Source organism: Periplaneta americana, chromosome 5 (assembly GCF_040183065.1).
Source record: "Periplaneta americana isolate PAMFEO1 chromosome 5, P.americana_PAMFEO1_priV1, whole genome shotgun sequence".
Classification (NCBI taxonomy): Eukaryota; Metazoa; Arthropoda; class Insecta; order Blattodea; family Blattidae; genus Periplaneta; species Periplaneta americana.
The window spans coordinates 196,113,995-196,133,029 of record NC_091121.1 but is presented as its reverse complement, the minus strand read 5'-3'; positions in this window follow the sequence as shown (position 1 = coordinate 196,133,029).

Genomic DNA, 19,035 nt, shown 5'->3' with positions numbered 1-19,035 from the left:
GTATTTTCCAAAATTTCCATTAATCCCCGCCAAGAGTACAAATCAATCTCCAACAATCTCTGCCGACACCAATATTAAAAAACACAAATGATAAAATTAATCCCCATAAATACCTGCCCCTGATTATGAATATAAATGAAAACATAAACCTAACATATCACAAGGCTCTTTCCTGTAGTGAGTGGAGGGAAGCAATCAAGATGAATGCGAACGTGTCAGCTGTGCGTAGTGTACCTGGCAGATCTTCGGGCAGTAACCTCTGTCAACGTTGCGACAGGGAGGTTGAAACCCTTGCCCATGTCCTGGGGGCCTTTCCACACGGTGAACTTCTACGAAATACGCGGCATCATACAGTAAGATCTACAATAGCAATTGCCTTAAGGAACAAAGGTTATTCAGTATATGAAGAAGTACACGGCATATCCAGTGAGGGCAGTAATCAAAGAATCGACATAATTGCATTTAAACCTCCCTTTCTTGAAGGTTACATCATAGACCTTACTATGAGCTTCGAATCACATGAACACCAGCCAGAAGAAGTACACGAGGAAAAAGGGAATATAATATAAATGAACCTTCAATCAATTTTATAAGAACAAATACCATCTGGAATCCATCGTCATTACGGGACTAATGATAGGAGCTCGTGGGACCATACCCCGGTTCCTAGTCGAGTTCTGTAAATCTTTTGGCCTGCATAAAGATATTTTAAGATATCTAACAATTGCAGCACTCAAAGGATCAATAGCTATTTTCAGGCATCATACATACGGACCATGACTTTAATTCGTATTTTCTTGGCGTTACTTCGTTTATTATCATGTATTTCAATCTAATTCAAATTTTTCACTCTAACATCAATGTATCACTAAGCCTCAAGGCATTTACTGTATTTAATGTATCATGGTACTCTTTGTCGATGTCAACCTGTAGTGGTTACAGGAAGAAATAAATAAAAAAAATAAACACGAAATGTTGGATACTCATAACGAGATGAAATTAATGGTGTGAAGTTACCTAGAGTAGAATCATTTAAGGATTTGGGTATTTATTTTACAAACAACTTATGTTTTAAAATGCACTTAAATCATGTGGTAATTGATGCATATAGAAAATTAGGATTTATAATCAGAAATACAAAAGAACTAAAAAATATAAATACTATTGATACTCTCTATAAAACTATGGTTAGAAGTAAGCTAGAGTATGCGTCTGTAATATGGTCACCTCAGTTCCAGTCCCATCAGATGCAAATGGAAAGGATAAAGAAAAGATTTTTACGTTATTTATATTTTTAAAAATATCACGTATCGTCTTATGACAAGCAAATTTCATATAATCAGTTACTTTTTGAATTTAATTATAAAACTTTGAAATCTCGACGATTAATAAATAGCCAAATTTTACTCTATAAGACTGTTAATGGTATATTGAATAACTGTGATTTTCTTAAATTGCTTCAGTTCAATGTAAAAAGAACAGAATTACGTCACAGGTAACCTTTTATTATTTCTATTCCTAGAACTGTTTTCTTCCAGAACTCTCCATTGTTTGTTATGTGTAATACTTACAACTCTCTGTCTTTAAACTGTGATTCTCAATTAGATTTCAGTTTAACAATTGAAAAATTTCATACAATATGAAAAAGAATTGTATTTCCTTAGATATTTAAATTATGAAGAAGTGTTTTATAATGTTTTTACTCAAGTTTTTTAAATAATTTTGCATCATTATATTGACATTTGGCACTATATTAACTGTAATATTATAATATTCTAGCATCTATTACCATCATGTATTTTCTTTCTTTTGTTTGTGTTGTTTGTTTTGTTGTTTTTTTCTCTCTCTCTTATTGTGTATTTTGTGTATACATCTGTGTAAGCCACCTGTAATTGGAAGCATGCTTCTGTTGGTGGTGGATTTAAAAAAAAAAAATTCTTCATAGAGAAACAAGCATAAATTCATTCACAATTTTCTGACCAGGTCTTTCATTGCAAACCCAGCATTCTTCAATCTTTCCTACATTCTCCCTTCCACTTAGTCTCCTCATATGATCCATATTACCTTAATGTCGTCTATCATCTGGTATCTTCTTCTACCCCCAACTTTTTTCCCATTCATCATTCCTTCCAGTGCATCCTTCAGTAGGCAGTATCTTCTCAGCCAGTGACCAACCAATTCCTTTTCCTCTTCCTGATCAGTTTCAGCATCATTCTTTCTTCACCCACTCTTTCCAACACAGTTTCGTTTCTTATTCTGTCTGTTCATTTCACACGCTTCATTCTTCTCCATATTCACATTTAAAACTCTTAAGGCCTAGATATGTTACGTTTAAGGATAATAATATATACTGCATTACAGCGGCGGATTTTCAGGGGAGGCAAGGGAGGCCGTGCCTCCCCTAATATTTTACCAGAACACAATATGGCAGTAATAATTTCTGCTGAATTAAGATCACAGACAAGTTACAGCAAATGACGAACATTTTTCCTTTTATATTAATTCTAGTATTCACTACGACTAAGATGTAAGTTATGTCAAGTCGACCACATTCAGTTGGTGATGCCCGCTCGCTATACTGTAGATAGTACAAGTAATTCGTACTGAAAAATAACAGATAGCGCTGTAACCTGTATAGTCGACATCTAGCAGCCTGCAGTGTCTATGCGAGAGCGGGAGAAAGGAGTCGGCTACATGACGCTACTCCCAGGTAACCATGACAACAGCAGTTCAACCAATAAGGTAGCTGGTTAGCGGAGTGTTTAAACTTGACTAAAACGCGCGAAGGGAGCCGATTTGGAGACGTCCTACCCACCGCTGACAGCTGTACTGGTTATAGTCACGGCCGGTTTCGGCTGTATTGGGAAGCTCTCTCTCTTTCTCTCTTTTGGTTTTACAAAACTGAGTCACGTGTTGTTAGTTTTCTCTCCCTGCGTAAAAGTTTTCATTTATTTGTTAGATTTTCTCTTGTTTGCGGGTGATCCTGTTATTTTATTCTTTTGTGTTACGAGATGTATTTACTTATACAGTATTTTAAATATATCGATACTTTAGAAACAAATGCAGGTTTGTCTCTAGCTTCTTCTAGTAGCAATTGTTCAGTATGTTGTGATCTATTTGATCGGTTTGCAAAGAAAGAGGATCGTCGAGTTTATTTGCTGTAAAATTAGGCTGTGTAATAGTAATGAGTAAGCCCCGGATTCTTAGGTTCGAATCAATTTTGTTGCTACCTCGTTACTCTCGAACTAATGCTTTTTTCTTGTTCGTTTTATGTAGCAAAGCGTAACATTCTTAAATTCAATATGACCTAAAAAGACCTAATTCTTAGGTTAGGACTTAGAGTGTCCTAAAGAGAAGCAATCTTTACCAAGCCGTTGTAATACATTAACAGTATTTTTATTTTTATCTCTTTTCCCGTAAAATCATATAAATTCCTAAATATAAGATTTAAAATCCTAAAACATAAATTGGAAAACCTAATTTTAGTTTCTTAATATCTATAAATTCTGCGTTTGGTAATGAGGTATGTCACAGGCCTTATATTTTAATATTCTCATCAGTCACGTCTTGGCCTCCTCAACTTTCAAACCCACCGTCCGCTACTGCTGCATTAATATATCACGAGTCTTTCCATTAATTTTCAAAACGCAGTTGAAACAAACGCTATACCTGAAACGTCGCTGTTAGATTAATTAATAAGCACAGGCTGGAAAGGTTGCTTCTTGTGTTTGTTCGCGTCTACTTCCGTGCATATCCCCTGAGATGGACGAAGTCGGAGGATTATGGAAAGATGCAGCTCGAATCCTGGAAGAAACTGCTTAAACAAACAGAATTGCATCAGCCCTTTTAAGTGAAGCTCGGCGCTTAAAGTCGCCCACAGACCTGCTAAATCCTGATCTGCAGACACAACTTAACACGCGTCTGTGAGAAGCAGATTTAGCCTACTTCCATTTAGCTTCAAGCCTCATTGTCTTTATTGACGACTCCTCGCGCGAAATATTTATTTTGTCGGGTACGAGGAAACATTCCAACGAGTAAAAACGAAGTATTAGACAGTGGTGGATGCAGGATGACTTATCGTTGAATGTAGGTGCACATTTACTATATGTTACATTTTTTTCATTCAGACCATTGGCTCAACAGGTTTTAAGCGTAAACAAACGACGTCAACATGCTACCGTATCTCCGTACAGTAAGAAGGAAAAGAAAAATAACGTACTGTAGTACATACCTTGCAAGGTTCAGTCCTCGTCATCATTGATTGAACCTATTGATTTTCCATCTCAAAATTTGTTTCTAGACTTTAATGTACTTAACGTAAGACAAATTTATTATATTGTATTAATAAAATTCATAAATAAAAATTGAAATAATTTTGAATTGTATTCTCATAGTTATGAAACAAAAGGTATGAATTCTTTAAGATTGTTTGAACCAAAATGCAACCCTGTTACGGTATTTAATCATAGTAGTAATTTAGGCCTAAGAATATATAACAAATTTATATTTAAATATCCTAATCTTGTCAATTCTAATAGTTTTAGTATTAAATTTAAAAAGTAATGTATGGATTTTATAAAAATTGAAAAATTGTAAATTTAAATTTATATACTATAATTGCACAGTAGACATAAGACAAATTGTATTGTATAATTATTAATTTCAATTCAGGAATCCGCCCCTGAGCACGAGTTCTACTCTTTCAGGGGCGAGCTAAAGTTTTTCTGTATATATTATATTTTATGTTACAATTATTAGCAAAATAATAAATAAATAAATAAATAAATAAATAAATAAATAAATTGATGCAATTACCAGCGTTTCAATAAACGACGATATATTCTCGTAAGTTGTCGAAGCTGAATCGTCTTCGCCTAACGCTTAAACAGTTTTTGTATCGAGAGAATTTCTGAAGAAAAACCTCTAAAATGGGGATCACTCAATTTCTTTAGAGGAATATTTGTACTGAGCATCATGTTGCACGTGTCGTTAGATCCGCAAAACTAAATGTTGATGATGATGATGATGATGATGATGATGATGATGATGATGATGATGATGGTTCCTCAGATTTCATTCCAACGCATTTCCTGTGCGATGTACTGTTGCAATGTTTCTCTATAGCCTGAGTTGTTCTGGTTTTTATTTCAATTTTACATACATTACACACGATATTGTCTTCGTTAATACATAAAATGTCACTCTCATACTTCTTAATTGCAGTTCGTATCTCTGAGCGAATTTAACGTTTTGCCATTATGGATGGATCAGCACAACATATTCAACGCGTACTAAACATTTGAGCAGGATAACACAACTACACACATTGCGTTGCAATGTTACTATGAACGGACCGGGGTTCCTTCGTTTTGTACGCTGCTGTACTCGCCAGGCACACAAAAGACGGACGGCGCGGCACGTGCCATATACTCCGATACGAAACAACTTCACTTTTCCTTAAGTCATCCCGCATCCACTGTCTACTAATAACCAAGAATATTCAGAAATTATTCTGTCATGTTATTTTTAAGTTACTAAAGCAGTATTGGGCTATAACAGTCTACAAAACTAAAATTCGCTAATATAAAGTATATATAAATTATACAGCTATCAGATAATTGCATTTAATAAAATGTATAAACAAATGTGTAACGAATTATTACATCTGGACACCGGATCATTTTCACTTTGAGCCACCAGCGTGGCTCAGTCGGTTAAGGCGCTTGCCTGCCGGTCTGAAGTTGCGTTCGGGCGCGGGTTCGATCCCCGCTTCGGCTGATTACCTGGTTGGGTTTTTTCCGAGGTTTTCCCCAACCATAATGTGAATACAAAGTAATCTCTGGCGAATCCTCGGCCTCATCTCGCCAAATATCATCTCGCTATCACCAATCTCATCGATGCTAAATAACCTAGTAGTTGATACAGCGTCTTTAAATAACCAACTAAAATAAAATAAATTTTCACTTTGTCCGCCCCTGTGTCTTGCTCGTTTCTGTGTTCATGGAATTCCACAAGCACGCGAAGGAATCGAACGTCTTTCTTGCGCTCTTTCTTTGACATTGCTGGTGTAGCCTATTGACTTATGGGCTATTCCATATGAAATCGATCAGTAAAAAACCTCGCATTTTTTTATAATCTAATTTCTTCCCTACTTATACAAGGTGCTGAGGGGAGGGCATTTTCAAAAATATACTATCGAAAGTCAAACGGTTTTCGTATTACTGAGCGACAAATTTAGCGTATTTTATAAAAACAAGCCTCTTTCAGCGCTCAGAACTCTGGAACCATTTACTGCAGAACATTGAACGGGAGCTCATTTTGAAGCTGACATTTGGTAGGTTATGTTAAGAAGTAATCTTTATTTTTAATGTACACAGAGAGACAGATAATCTGATTTTACTTGCTTTTAGGCTTTTTGCACATTTGTAAAAATGTAAAAAATTATTGATAAAAACCTTTCATTATTAAGAGAGATTCGGCATTGTTTGCTTAGTGTCTCGGCAATAAGTTTCGAGGGTATTAAATAGATTATTTTCACACGCCTAGACTTGAACGGCGCAGTATCGCATGCACTGGCCGAGAGCTGATGATAAGCGAGCGTTGGGCGTCATTTTACTCCTGTGTTTATGAAAATCTGCGATAAAACTAGCACAGCCATGACTGCTAGACGACGACACATCACGTGTTTGTCTCCTGGCCTTGGTTTTCTCGGCTAGCTTCCGTCTGACAGTCAGCTGGTTAGTTCACGCGCGTACTATTTTCTTTATTTGATATTTTCAATACTTTCTTATCAACATACCATCAGTAAAAAATATGTGTTTATTTGTACTTTCAATGCGGAATCTAACTATATATTTTTAAAATATATTTTCCTAGCCAAAGGCATCTTAATGAGGAAAAATCTAAATTTCTCCATTTCCATAAAAAGTAAGAAAATCTGTTTATATGTTAATATAAACTTTAATTTCTCAGCATCAAAATAAACCATGATTTTGATCATTGGGTGAAAGGGTTTCGGAGCTACAACAGTTTAAAGTTGCTAATTTTATAAAAATACGATAAATTTAAATATTTTTAATTTAAACACTATGAAGTTCTGATGCCTCAAACTTTGCACAAAGCATTGTATCACAGTTCTCTACGTACAAAAAAAGTTTCATTGTATTTAGAAATTGTAAGGTCAATTTTCTCTATATTTCGGTCGATTTGAGATGGAATAGCTCTATAGCATGATGCTGTGGATGCTTTATTTTGTATAATTTTGTTACTTTAACTCTATCAAAATTATTATGACTGTATGAAAGTAGCTAGATTTTAAATGCATATACAGAGGGAACTGCTTGAAGCTGAGGAGAGAAAGGAATGCTTACGACGTTGTCAAGTCCCTTCTGTCAGAGGCTACCGACAGACACCCGGAGAGTTCCCGCTCTCTTCCCGACGTGATGGTTGCCAGCATTTCCGTAGCAGACTCAAACCCAGTTAAACCAATCAACAAGCCTTAGTTGATTTTTGTAATTGCCTAGCAACCCCGCACTCATTTTCTCGCTGTCTCCGAGGTTAGACAGGAGAAACGCAACGCTCCGGTAATTCGTTGGGGGGGGGGGGGAAGGAACTACAACATCGGCAGTCCTGGAAATTGAATTATGCATTCGGAAACGGACGATGCAATTAAGAACGAGAGACAGTTAAAGCTGTTCTGTCCTTAATGAACGGAAAGACATTTAAACAATGGACATTATTCTTGCGAAATCCTCTCTAAAGACCTCTGTGTACAGTTCTTATTTTCAAATAATGTAACGGCAAGAAGAAATGTCGGGTACTGTTAAGACACTGAGATCAAATGGACCTAACGACGATTTCGCAGCAGTTTTAAAACCATTAGCTTTTAAAAGAAAATGTTGCATTTTAATTTCTGAAACTAGAGTCACTAATTATTTCTAACACTTTAACATTTTGCATTGTATTACGTGAGAATTCGTACAGTCAGTGGCGTACGCAGAATTTTGTCAAAAGGAACCATTATTAACCCTTTCATTCACTGCGTCCTCTACAGAGGACAGCAACTTCAATGCCGCTTCATAGACAATGAGTTGTTGAGCGCGAACTATATTCACGCTGTCCTCTCCAGAGACATAGTTCTCTGACTAAATTTTATATAATTTAAATCTTGTTTGTTTTTGGACTTTTTTGACTGGAAAAACTTGGTTATTTAACGACGCTGTATCAACTACTAGGTTATTTAGCGTCGATGAGATAGCGAGATGGTATTTGGCGAGATGAGGCCGAGGATTCGCCATAGATTACCTGGAATTCACCTCGTAAAAACTCAGCCAGTAATCAGTCCGAGCGAGGATCGAACGCGCGCCCCAACGCAAACTTCAGACTGTGGGCAATTCACAAAAACTTAAAAGGAGCCAAGAACAAAGAATTAGGCTTTTCTAGACAAATAACATAGGCCTAATTTGTGACTAAAAGGGTTAAAATTGTTAAAAAATTTACATTATCGTTATATTAAATTTTGTGTATTATTATTGTTATTATTATTATTATTGTAGTTATTATTATTATTATTATTATTATTATTATCATGTAACGGTATATTTATTATCTAATAGAACGTATTCTGGAATATCCTTATAAAATCCTTGAAACGCAATTTTTTCACAGCCACCCAATTTTTTATAAATTTTAACTTGTGTTTAATTTTGTATAATAATCCATGTGTCAATGTTATACTCACCTAGTATGTATGTATGTTTGTATGTATGTATGTATGTATGTATGTATGTATGTATGTATGTATGCATGCATGTATGTATTAACACTACAATTGGGTATACACCCGGTGGGTGGCAGTGATATATAATATACAATACCATTATAATTCTACAATAATTACAGTAATAAAAGAAAATAAAATTAAAATAAAATAAAATAAAATAAACCTAAATTTATTTCTAACTATAAATAAATAGATGCAATAAACCTAGGACTATAAATAAAAACTATTCTATAATAACGCCTACAATAAGCAAAAGTAAACCTAACTTATAAGTACTTCTATTTCACCCAACTATTACCAATTTAAGTAATTATATATCACCTTAATTAATTACAAATCAACTTAATTAAATATCATCTTTTTTTTTCTTCGTTCTTGGTAACTCTATAGCATCTATTAGATGCTTTATGGTTGCTAACAGATGGAGTTACTTGTCAACAATGTGACGCTGAAACGTGTGTTCAGGTTACTGCCCAGCGACAGTCCTGATGTATTTTTATATTTGTGATGATTGGTTAATTAATATTAACCCGGCACACTCACAAACACACTCACATTCATACAAATTTCCAGACTCTTAGACACCCAGGGAATTCTTCTTCTTCAAGAAAAATTCACCGAATCGAACCCGGGACCTCCTGACCTGGAAGCCAGCATGCTGACCAACAGACTACGGAGGCAGTCAAAATATCATCTTAAGTAAGTACATATCACCTTAATTTATTTACATATCAACTAAATTACATATCATCTTAATTAATTACATATCAACTTAATTAATTACATATCACCTTAATTTACTTACATATCAACTAAATTACATATCTTACTTACTTACAAATGGCTTTTAAGGAACCCTAAGGTTCATTGCCGCCCTCACATAAGCCCGCCATCGGTCCCTATCCTGAGCAAGATTAATCCAGTCTCTATCATCATACCCCACCTCCCTCAAATCCATTTTAATATTATACTCCCATCTACGTCTCGGCCTCCCTAAAGGTCTTTTTCCCTCCGGTCTCCCAACTAACACTCTATATATAATTCTGGATTCGCCCATACGTGCTACATGCCCTGCCCATCTCAAACGTCTCGATTTTATGTTCCTAATTATGTCAGGAGAAGAATACAATGCGTGCAGTTCTGTATTGTGTAACTTTCTCCATTCTCCTGTAACTTCATCCCGCTTAGCCCCTAATATTTTCCTAAGCACCTTATTCTCAAACACCCTTAACCTATGTTCCTCTCTCAGAGTGAGAGTCCAAGTTTCACAACCATACAGAATAACCGGTAATATAACTGTTTTATAAATTCTAACTTTCAGATTTTTGGACAGCAGACTGGATGATAAGAGCTTCTCAACCGAATAATAACACGCATTTCCCATATTTATTCTGCGTTTAATTTCCTCCCGAGTGTCATTTATATTTGTTACTGTTGCTCCAAGATATTTGAATTTTTCCACCTCTTCGAGGGATACATCTCCAATGCTTATATTTCCATTTCGTACAATATTCTGGTCACGAGACATAATCATATACTTTGTCTTTTCGGGATTTACTTCCAAACCGATCGCTTCACTTGCTTCAAGTAAAATTTCATATCATCTTAATTAATTCCATGTCAACTTAAATAATTACATATCACCTTAATTTATTTACATATCAACTAAATTACATATCATCTTAATTAATTACATATCAACTTAAATAATTACATATCACCTTAATTTATTTACATATCAACTAAATTACATATCATCTTAATTAATTACATATCAACTTAAATAATTACATATCACCTTAATTTATTTACATATCAACTAAACTAATTACATATCACCTTAATTTATTTACATATCAACTAAATTACATATCATCTTAATTAATTACATATCAACTTAAATAATTACATATCACCTTAATTTATTTACATATCAACTAAATTACATATCATATTAATTAATTACATATCAACTTAAATAATTACATATCACCTTAATTTATTTACATATCAACTAAATTACATATCATCTTAATTAATTACATATCAACTTAAATAATTACATATCACCTTAATTTATTTACATATCAACTAAATTACATATCATCTTAATTAATTACATATCAACTTAATTAATTACATATCAACTTAATTAATTACATATCAACTTAACTAATTACATATCAACTTAATTAATTACATGACACAACTTAGATATTTACACTGCATCTACAATTACATTTTCAGTCTAATCTTCTCACCCTTTCCTTATCATAATTTCATAAAAAGTCCCATGTTTAGTGTGCAGTTCTGTAAAATAAAATTGCTGACGATAACGACATATTTTTTGTTTCTAAGCAAAAAGCAAGCACAGTCGACTTCACTAACAGAATAAACTGCATTAAGTTCTCAGAACGACCTCGACAATCTCCCCTGGGAACTCTAGTTACACAGAAAATTGCATATGACTACATAATACGCTTCACAAATCCTAAAAACATCACCGGGGAAATTTTCATTTCAAGCGCTATAGTGATGTGGCACTGTTTACGTAGCAGGGCTGCTGTAACAATGCACGGCTCATAATGCGCGCTCGTTCTTTATTGCCCGTATATATGCATCCCCCTTGGAACATTTATCACGTTAAATGCTAAACAAAATGGCGACTACCCTACTTCTGGTTTATGAGGATGTGTTACAAAATAGAGCCCTTGAGAGATGCAAAGCCGTTTGATTTAAATCGCTCGAACGCAGAGACGAAAAGCTGGACTTCCATTTATAATCCCTCGGTCTGTCGAAGTCTTGGGAAAGTACTTCCTTCGTTGAATCTACTATTACACTGCAGTGTTAATCGACAGACAACACTATCCCTAATGTGCAATACATAGTAGTAAGGAAATTAACATATAATAATAACAATAATAATAATAATAATAATAATAATAATAATAATAATAATAATAATTTTTATTTATTTATTTATATTTAATGTGCTGTACAATAGCCAGTGGCCAATTACAGTTCAGCACAAATATAACAAAAACATAATACAAAAATAATTATTACACATAAATACAATTACAATTAATTACAATGACGATGAATGGATAAATAAAGGATGACTTTAAAATACATAACTAAGAATACTATGAGACAATGATAATTGAGTTTAACGCCTAAAAGAATACATAAATGATAAATCGTTGTCAAGAGCAAACTAAGTCCATACATTGAAGGGATCGAATTCGCTGCCATGCATGTTGGCATTTTTAATTCATCTGGAGACTGGTGAAAGGAATTTCGAATTTCTAATATAGAAAAGTTTGTGGGCTCTCGTATCTTTTGTTGGAATACGTAATGTAATATTGTTTAAGAAAGAGTCACAGGATATATAACCTTTGAGTCCACACCTATGGAGTAACGGTCAGATCGTCTGGCCGCGAAACCAGGTGGCCCGGGTTCGAATCCCGGTCGGGGCAAGTTACCTGGTTGAGGATTTTTTCCGGGGTTTTCCCTCAACCCAATACGAGCAAATGCTGGGTAACTTTCGGTGCTGGACCCCGGACTCATTTCACCGGCATTATCACCTTCATTTCATTCAGACGCTAAATAACCTAGATGTTGATACAGCGTCATAAAATAACCCAATAAAATATAACCTTTGAGGACTTTACAAAAGAACAGATAATCTAGCTCATGGCATTTTGACAATTAAAATATTCACATTTTCTCTCATAACTGTACCCGGAATTAATGGGCAGAAATCTGAATGAACATAAAGATATACATTTTCTTTGTATATTTTCTAATTTAGCCGAGTCCGTAATTATAATCGAGTTCCGAGCTACAGATGCATATTCGAGTTTCGATCGCACCAATGTATAGTATAGCATTAAAAGAGAATCGGGCGTGGAAAAAGAATAAGTTATTAACAGTATTATTTCTAACATTCTGATTGCGTGATTGTAAATGTAATCAACGTGACTATGAAAATACAATTTACTGTCAACGAATATTCCCAAATCATTTACGCAATCCGTTCTGTTAATTAGAACATTATTTAGATATTGATTAAATTTCAGTGAAGAAGTTTTTCTAGAAAAGGTTATTACATTAGTTTTGGTTACGTTAATTTTCACACCAACAATAACAATAATAATACCAATAATAGTAGAATAATAATAATAATAATAATAATAATAATAATAATAATAATAATAATAATAATAATTTTCACAGTGATTTTAAAAGAACATCTAAGAATGTGGTAGTACAATTGGGGGCCTATATATATATATTGTATATAATTTATATACCTTCTCACCATTCGTGAGCTGCCACAAGGGGCAGAGTACTTAACCATAGAAATTTTTACAAGCTCATGGAAAACCATTGATTTTGTTTTAACAATGAAATTCCTACAAGTTACAGCGAGCTCAGAATATGTGCATCAGATACGTGTGCAATATCCGACGATATGATCACATATCACCGTCCTTCGCAAGTCTCTCGTGGCTCCGACTTAAAGAACGCAGAACTTTACATACTTTGTCTTTACTCTTTCGAATTCTGCACACCTCAACACCAAATTACCTTTCGTCTCGTTTCTCTTATCTATACTCTAACCACGACGTAAATACCAGATCACTTATCTGTGGCACGCTAAATATACCTCTTCATAGAACATCTTGTTATTCCTCATCTTTTACAATATCCACCTCGCGTCAATGGAATTCCTTGTCACAAAGTATTAGGGGCTGCAAGACAACAAACACCTTTAAGAACAGCTTAAAAGATAACCTTATTAGCATTTCACTCCAATCATACTGATTTAAACTATCACTGACTACACTGTTGCTTTTTTCTTTAGACATCATCCTGATTGTGCTGCATTTTCAAAATTGTCTCATAATAATCTCTTTCTATTATCTAATATAATTTGAAATATATTAACATTCTATGTATTTTAGTTTAATTCTGCTACCCAGTTTATTTCAGTGTTTAATTAATAGTTCATAGTATTTTGTTGTTTAATTCGTAAATAACTCTTGTATACATGTAACTCTCATCTAAATCAAATTGTTGAATTCTTTGTAAGTTCATGCATATGTATATACACTTTTTGCTGGTTGTGTGGAAGAGAAGGCCTTACGGCCTTAACTCTGCCAGCTAAAATAAATCATTATTATTATTATTATTATTATTATTATTATTATTATTATTACAAGTACATAGCTGCAAATAATTCTTTTGAGATTAGTGAAAATATACCTATTTTTAGAAAGGTAAGTGTTACAAAAAAGTAAAGAATGCTACTGAACTTAGTTTGATTTCGAATATAGGTGATTCTTCAGGAGAGCAATTGACCCTTTCAATGCAGCTAAGGTTACAATCGGAATAATAGCTGTAGGTATTCCAAGCCTCTTAAACACATCTTTCATGAAGAGAGTAGCGGTACCTCTTGCTCCAACCAGAAGTCCGATTACTTCAAGCGCTTTTAGCTGGTATTTTTTGAGGTAATATGGAATGGTAGGATTGTAGATATTCTTTTTTTCATTATCCACTTCTGCTGGCTGTTCCTCATCCATTTAGAAACGCACAGTGGGATCAATTATGTATTCAGATCTTGTAGATTCCTTGAAAGCTATTATATCTATGCGCCGTGTACTGCCAGTGACGGAAAGACCATGTACTTCTTCAAAGGTGTTGTAATCGGCATGTTTAAGGGCAGTGGCTATAATTGATCGTACTTGGCGGTATGTAGCGTTTCGCAGAGCTTCGCCGTGCGGACATGATCCCAGGACATGTGCAAGAGTTTCAACCTCGTTGTGTTAATTAAGTATGGAATATTGCCAATAACTCTTTATATATTCATTTTATGAAAAATACTCAAAACAAAAGTTATTGGAGATACTTAACTAAAACTTATGGTTGTGGTCTCTCAAAAGTATTGATTCATGTACAGAGAGTGGCAAAAAAAAAACTTTTTTTAAATGGCACCCTATATTAAATTTTACATATTTGAAATCTCCATTCAATTTTACGTAAAAATAGAAGTTTGACTCAGCATAAATTATTAATACTCTCTTGTAAATGTTATGGTTCTCTCAAATGCTTTGATAACGTAACACAAAATAAATGTGTGTTCATATGGAGTAGGCCATGAAACAAACAAAACAATAACATAACTGTTTCAGAGAATGTTTAAAATTATGGTTCTTTTAAACTCAAAAATGAAAAGGAGTCATTGTTGATTTATTGATTTATCTATTGATGTTATTTATACAGGGTGTATCTAAATTGGTGTCAAATATTTCGGGGACATGTTCCCAACACCAAAACATTACAAAAAGTTCATATGAACATTGGTCTCAAAATAATTTATTTCAGAGTTACAAGACAAAATTTAATGTTACAAAAATTGCTCGGAGTGGCTTCCTCCTGCTTCGAAGTGTCCCCTAAACCTGCGTTACATGCTCTGGCGTACTCTGTTGAAAATTCCTGGAGTGTTTCGTATTTCGTGAAATCCAGTTTGGATACGCTCTCAGAATATCAACATTAAGAACAGGAGTCGCATAAACCCAGGGACTTTAAATGTCCCCAGACGAAGAAATCCACTGGATTCAAATCAGGCGATCGAGCAGGTCATGCAATGAATCCCCTTCGACCAATACATCTTTGGGGAAATCGATCATTAAAAAATTACCAACTATCAGACTGAAATGAGCTGGAGCAGCATCGTGTTAAAACACATTCGTTGGATGACGTCCAGGAGCACATCATCAATTAAATGATGCAAATCATTTCGTTCTGTTCATTCACAGAATAAATTTTCTTCTGATCCCTTTGCTCTACAAAATACAAACAAACAAAAAATCCATCAAACAATCAGCGGTCAATGAAGGGACAAATGGTTTTCATACCCATGTTCTTATTAACTTTTTTAATTGTTTTGATGTTAGGAACACGTCCCCGAAATATTTGACATCAATTTAGATATGCCCTGTATTTCCTATGTATTTTTATACTGGTTGAGTAGAAGAGAAGGTTTATGACCTTAGCTCTGCCAGCACCAGTAAAAATAAATCAAATAAATAAATAAATGAACAAATAATTTAAATTGTAACAAAGATTGTAGTATCAATCTTTATCACTAGAATGCATTTTCAACAGTCTTCGAAGTCTAGTTTTGAATCATGAATAGAACGTTAACTGCAGCACAAACAAGATGCAAGTGTTCCCTGATAGCACTTGTGTCACGCGTCAAAACATGACGTCACGCCAACACGGTCTACAAACAGCAAACCTTATCTCCGTACGCCCTGGGACAGAATACGTTGCCATGCAACGATAATTTTGAACGTACAATAACATGGAAAAAAGAAAGAAAAGAAAAAACAAGCAATTCGGGATGCGAAGTCTGTACCCGCCAATTATTAATCTAATTCTAAAATAACCCAATAAAAAAAAATTAATCTAATTCGGAGTTTAAACTCTGAGTCTGTGAGTTACTGAAGGAGTCTCGTAGAAGTGGGAAGAAGATAAACACATTAGCAAAACAGGCTTCTGAGTTGTCAATCACATGGCGCTATATAATTTGGTTTTGTTGCACTTCTTTCTACATAGTTAACCTCCATTCTAAACAGAATAATAAAAGTACGGTGATCCTAAAAGGGTACGGGCTATTCCATCTCAAATCGACCGAAATATAGAGAAAATTGACCTTGCAATTTTTAAATACAAAGAAACTTTTTCTGTCCGTTGACAACTGTGATACAATGCTTTGTGCAAAGTTTGAAGCATCAGAACTTCATAGTGTTTAAATTAAAAATATTTAAATTTATCGTATTTTCATAAAATTAGCAACTTTAAACTGTTGTAGCTCCGAAACCCTTTCACCCAATGATCAAAATCATGGTTAATTTTTATGCTGAGAAATTAAAGTTTATATTGACATATAAAAAGTTTTTCTTACTTTTTATGGAAATGGAGAAATTTAGATATTTCCTCATTAAGTCGCCTTTGATCACGAAAACATATTTTTAAAATATTTGGTTAGATTCCGCATTGAAAGTACAAATAAACACATATTTTTTACTGGTGCACTGTTGATAAAGTATTGAAAATATCAAATAAAGAAAATAAATAGTACGCGCGTGAACTAACCAGCTGACTGTGAGACGGGAGGTAGTCGAGACAAGCAAGGCCAGGAGACAAACAAGTGATGGTTCGTCTAGTAGCGCATAGCTGGGCTAACTTTATAACAAGTTTTCATAAACACAGGAGTAAAATGACGCCCAACGCTCGCTTATCTTCAGCTCTCGGCCAGTGCGTGCGGTACTGCGCCGTTCAAGTCTAGGCGTGTGAAAATAATTCATTTAATACCCTCGAAACTTATTGCCGAGCCACTAAGCAAACAATGCCGAATCCCTCTTAATAATGCAAGGTTTTTTTCTCAATATTTTTTACATTTTTACAAATTGGCAAAAAGCCTAAAAGTAAGTTAAATTAGATAATCTGTCTCTCTGTATACAATAAAAATAATGATTACTTCTTAACATAACCTACCAAATGTCAGCTTCAAAATGAGCTCCCGTTCAATGTTCTGCAGTAAATGGTTCCAGAGTTCTGAGCGCTGAAAGAGGCTTGTTTTTATAAAATACGCTAAATTTGTCGCTCAATAGCACGAAACCCATTTGACTTTCGATAGTATATTTTTGAAAATGCACTGTCCTCAGCACCTTGTATAAATAGGGAAAAAATTAGAGTATTAAAAAAATGCGAGTTTTTTTTACTGATCGATTTCATATGGAATAGCCCGTACCCTACCTATGTTCGATATTACTAAAGAACGGTAAGATAATGAATTGCATATTTTACACCATTTATCACGGAGTATTAGTAATCAAAAACTTTATGTTTCGTCAGGAGTAGAATCGAAATGGAGGTATTTTACTTTTGATATTCCACATATTTCGTAAAAATGTTCATATTGTAAACAAATCTTCATATTAATAAGTTCATATTTCCCAATACCGACCTCCTTTTTATGTACATGGTGTCTCAAATAACTGGGCTTTTCTAAATACAACAAAATAAATGCGTTGAATAATGAGACAGAAAATGATAATACAAGAATTATAACATTACATATTGCCATTGGTGTAAAAACATCAATCACATTCAAGTTTTGAAAATTAGACTACTTATCTACCCTTGACAGAAAAGCTTGCAACTTTTATCCGATTTTTTTTAACTTTTTTTCCTTCATTGTTTGACACAAAATTAAGAATTTTCACACAAAGTTAACCATCAAATATTTTTGGTAATTTTTGGGGGACAATTTTTAAAGCGAAAAATGGAATTTGTTTCTTTTAGTCTTTGGTTCACAGTTTTTATGTTAGAACAAAATTTCTTTCATTGCCTTACTCCTAAAGAACACAGAATAAGGTGTGAAAATAGTTTTTCCCTATCTTATCCCATTAAGGAAAAATGTCATTTCGTTTATGAAAATTTCAAACATAAAAATAAAACTTTAAGATCTTGGAATTTTAAATTACCTTTCTTAAGTAATAGGACACTGTTTAAAAGGAATTGGTTGGGTCACTGGCTGAGAAGAAACTGACTACTGAAGGATGCACTGGAAGGCATGGTGAACTGGAGAAAAGTTCGGGACGGAAGAAGATATCAGATGATAGACGACATTAAGATATGAGCCGTTCAGAGCAGAAGTGGTGTAAGTCAAAAATGGGTAATGAGTAGGGCTAGGATTTTGATGAAATTGCATATTTTTTCTAGTACGCCAGAAACATAGCTGCTTTAGTATTTATATGTTATGTGATAAACTGAGTGTTTTAAAACATATTTGTTAGGGCATTTTTTGCATTTGTTACTTCTTACAACTCATAACAGCAGTTTTTGTTTTATTCGATCATTTTTGGGATATTTTCATTTAATTTTTCCCCATTATTAATGTAAAATATTACTTGTTTCCTTTGATATATTCTGTACATACCCATTATTTTGTATATTATTTTAATCGTTTTTCTACACAAATATTATCATTTTAACGTAGTACACGCCACATAATGGATCAGACCAACCACCCCTTCAATATAAACTCTTTTATACCTGCTAGTTCCGGATAAGAGTGGCCTTGTGGTGGACTATATGGAACTATACCAGCTAAAATAATTAATTAAAGTGTACTACTTAGAAAAAATTATGTAAAATTAAATAAACCTGAATGCTGG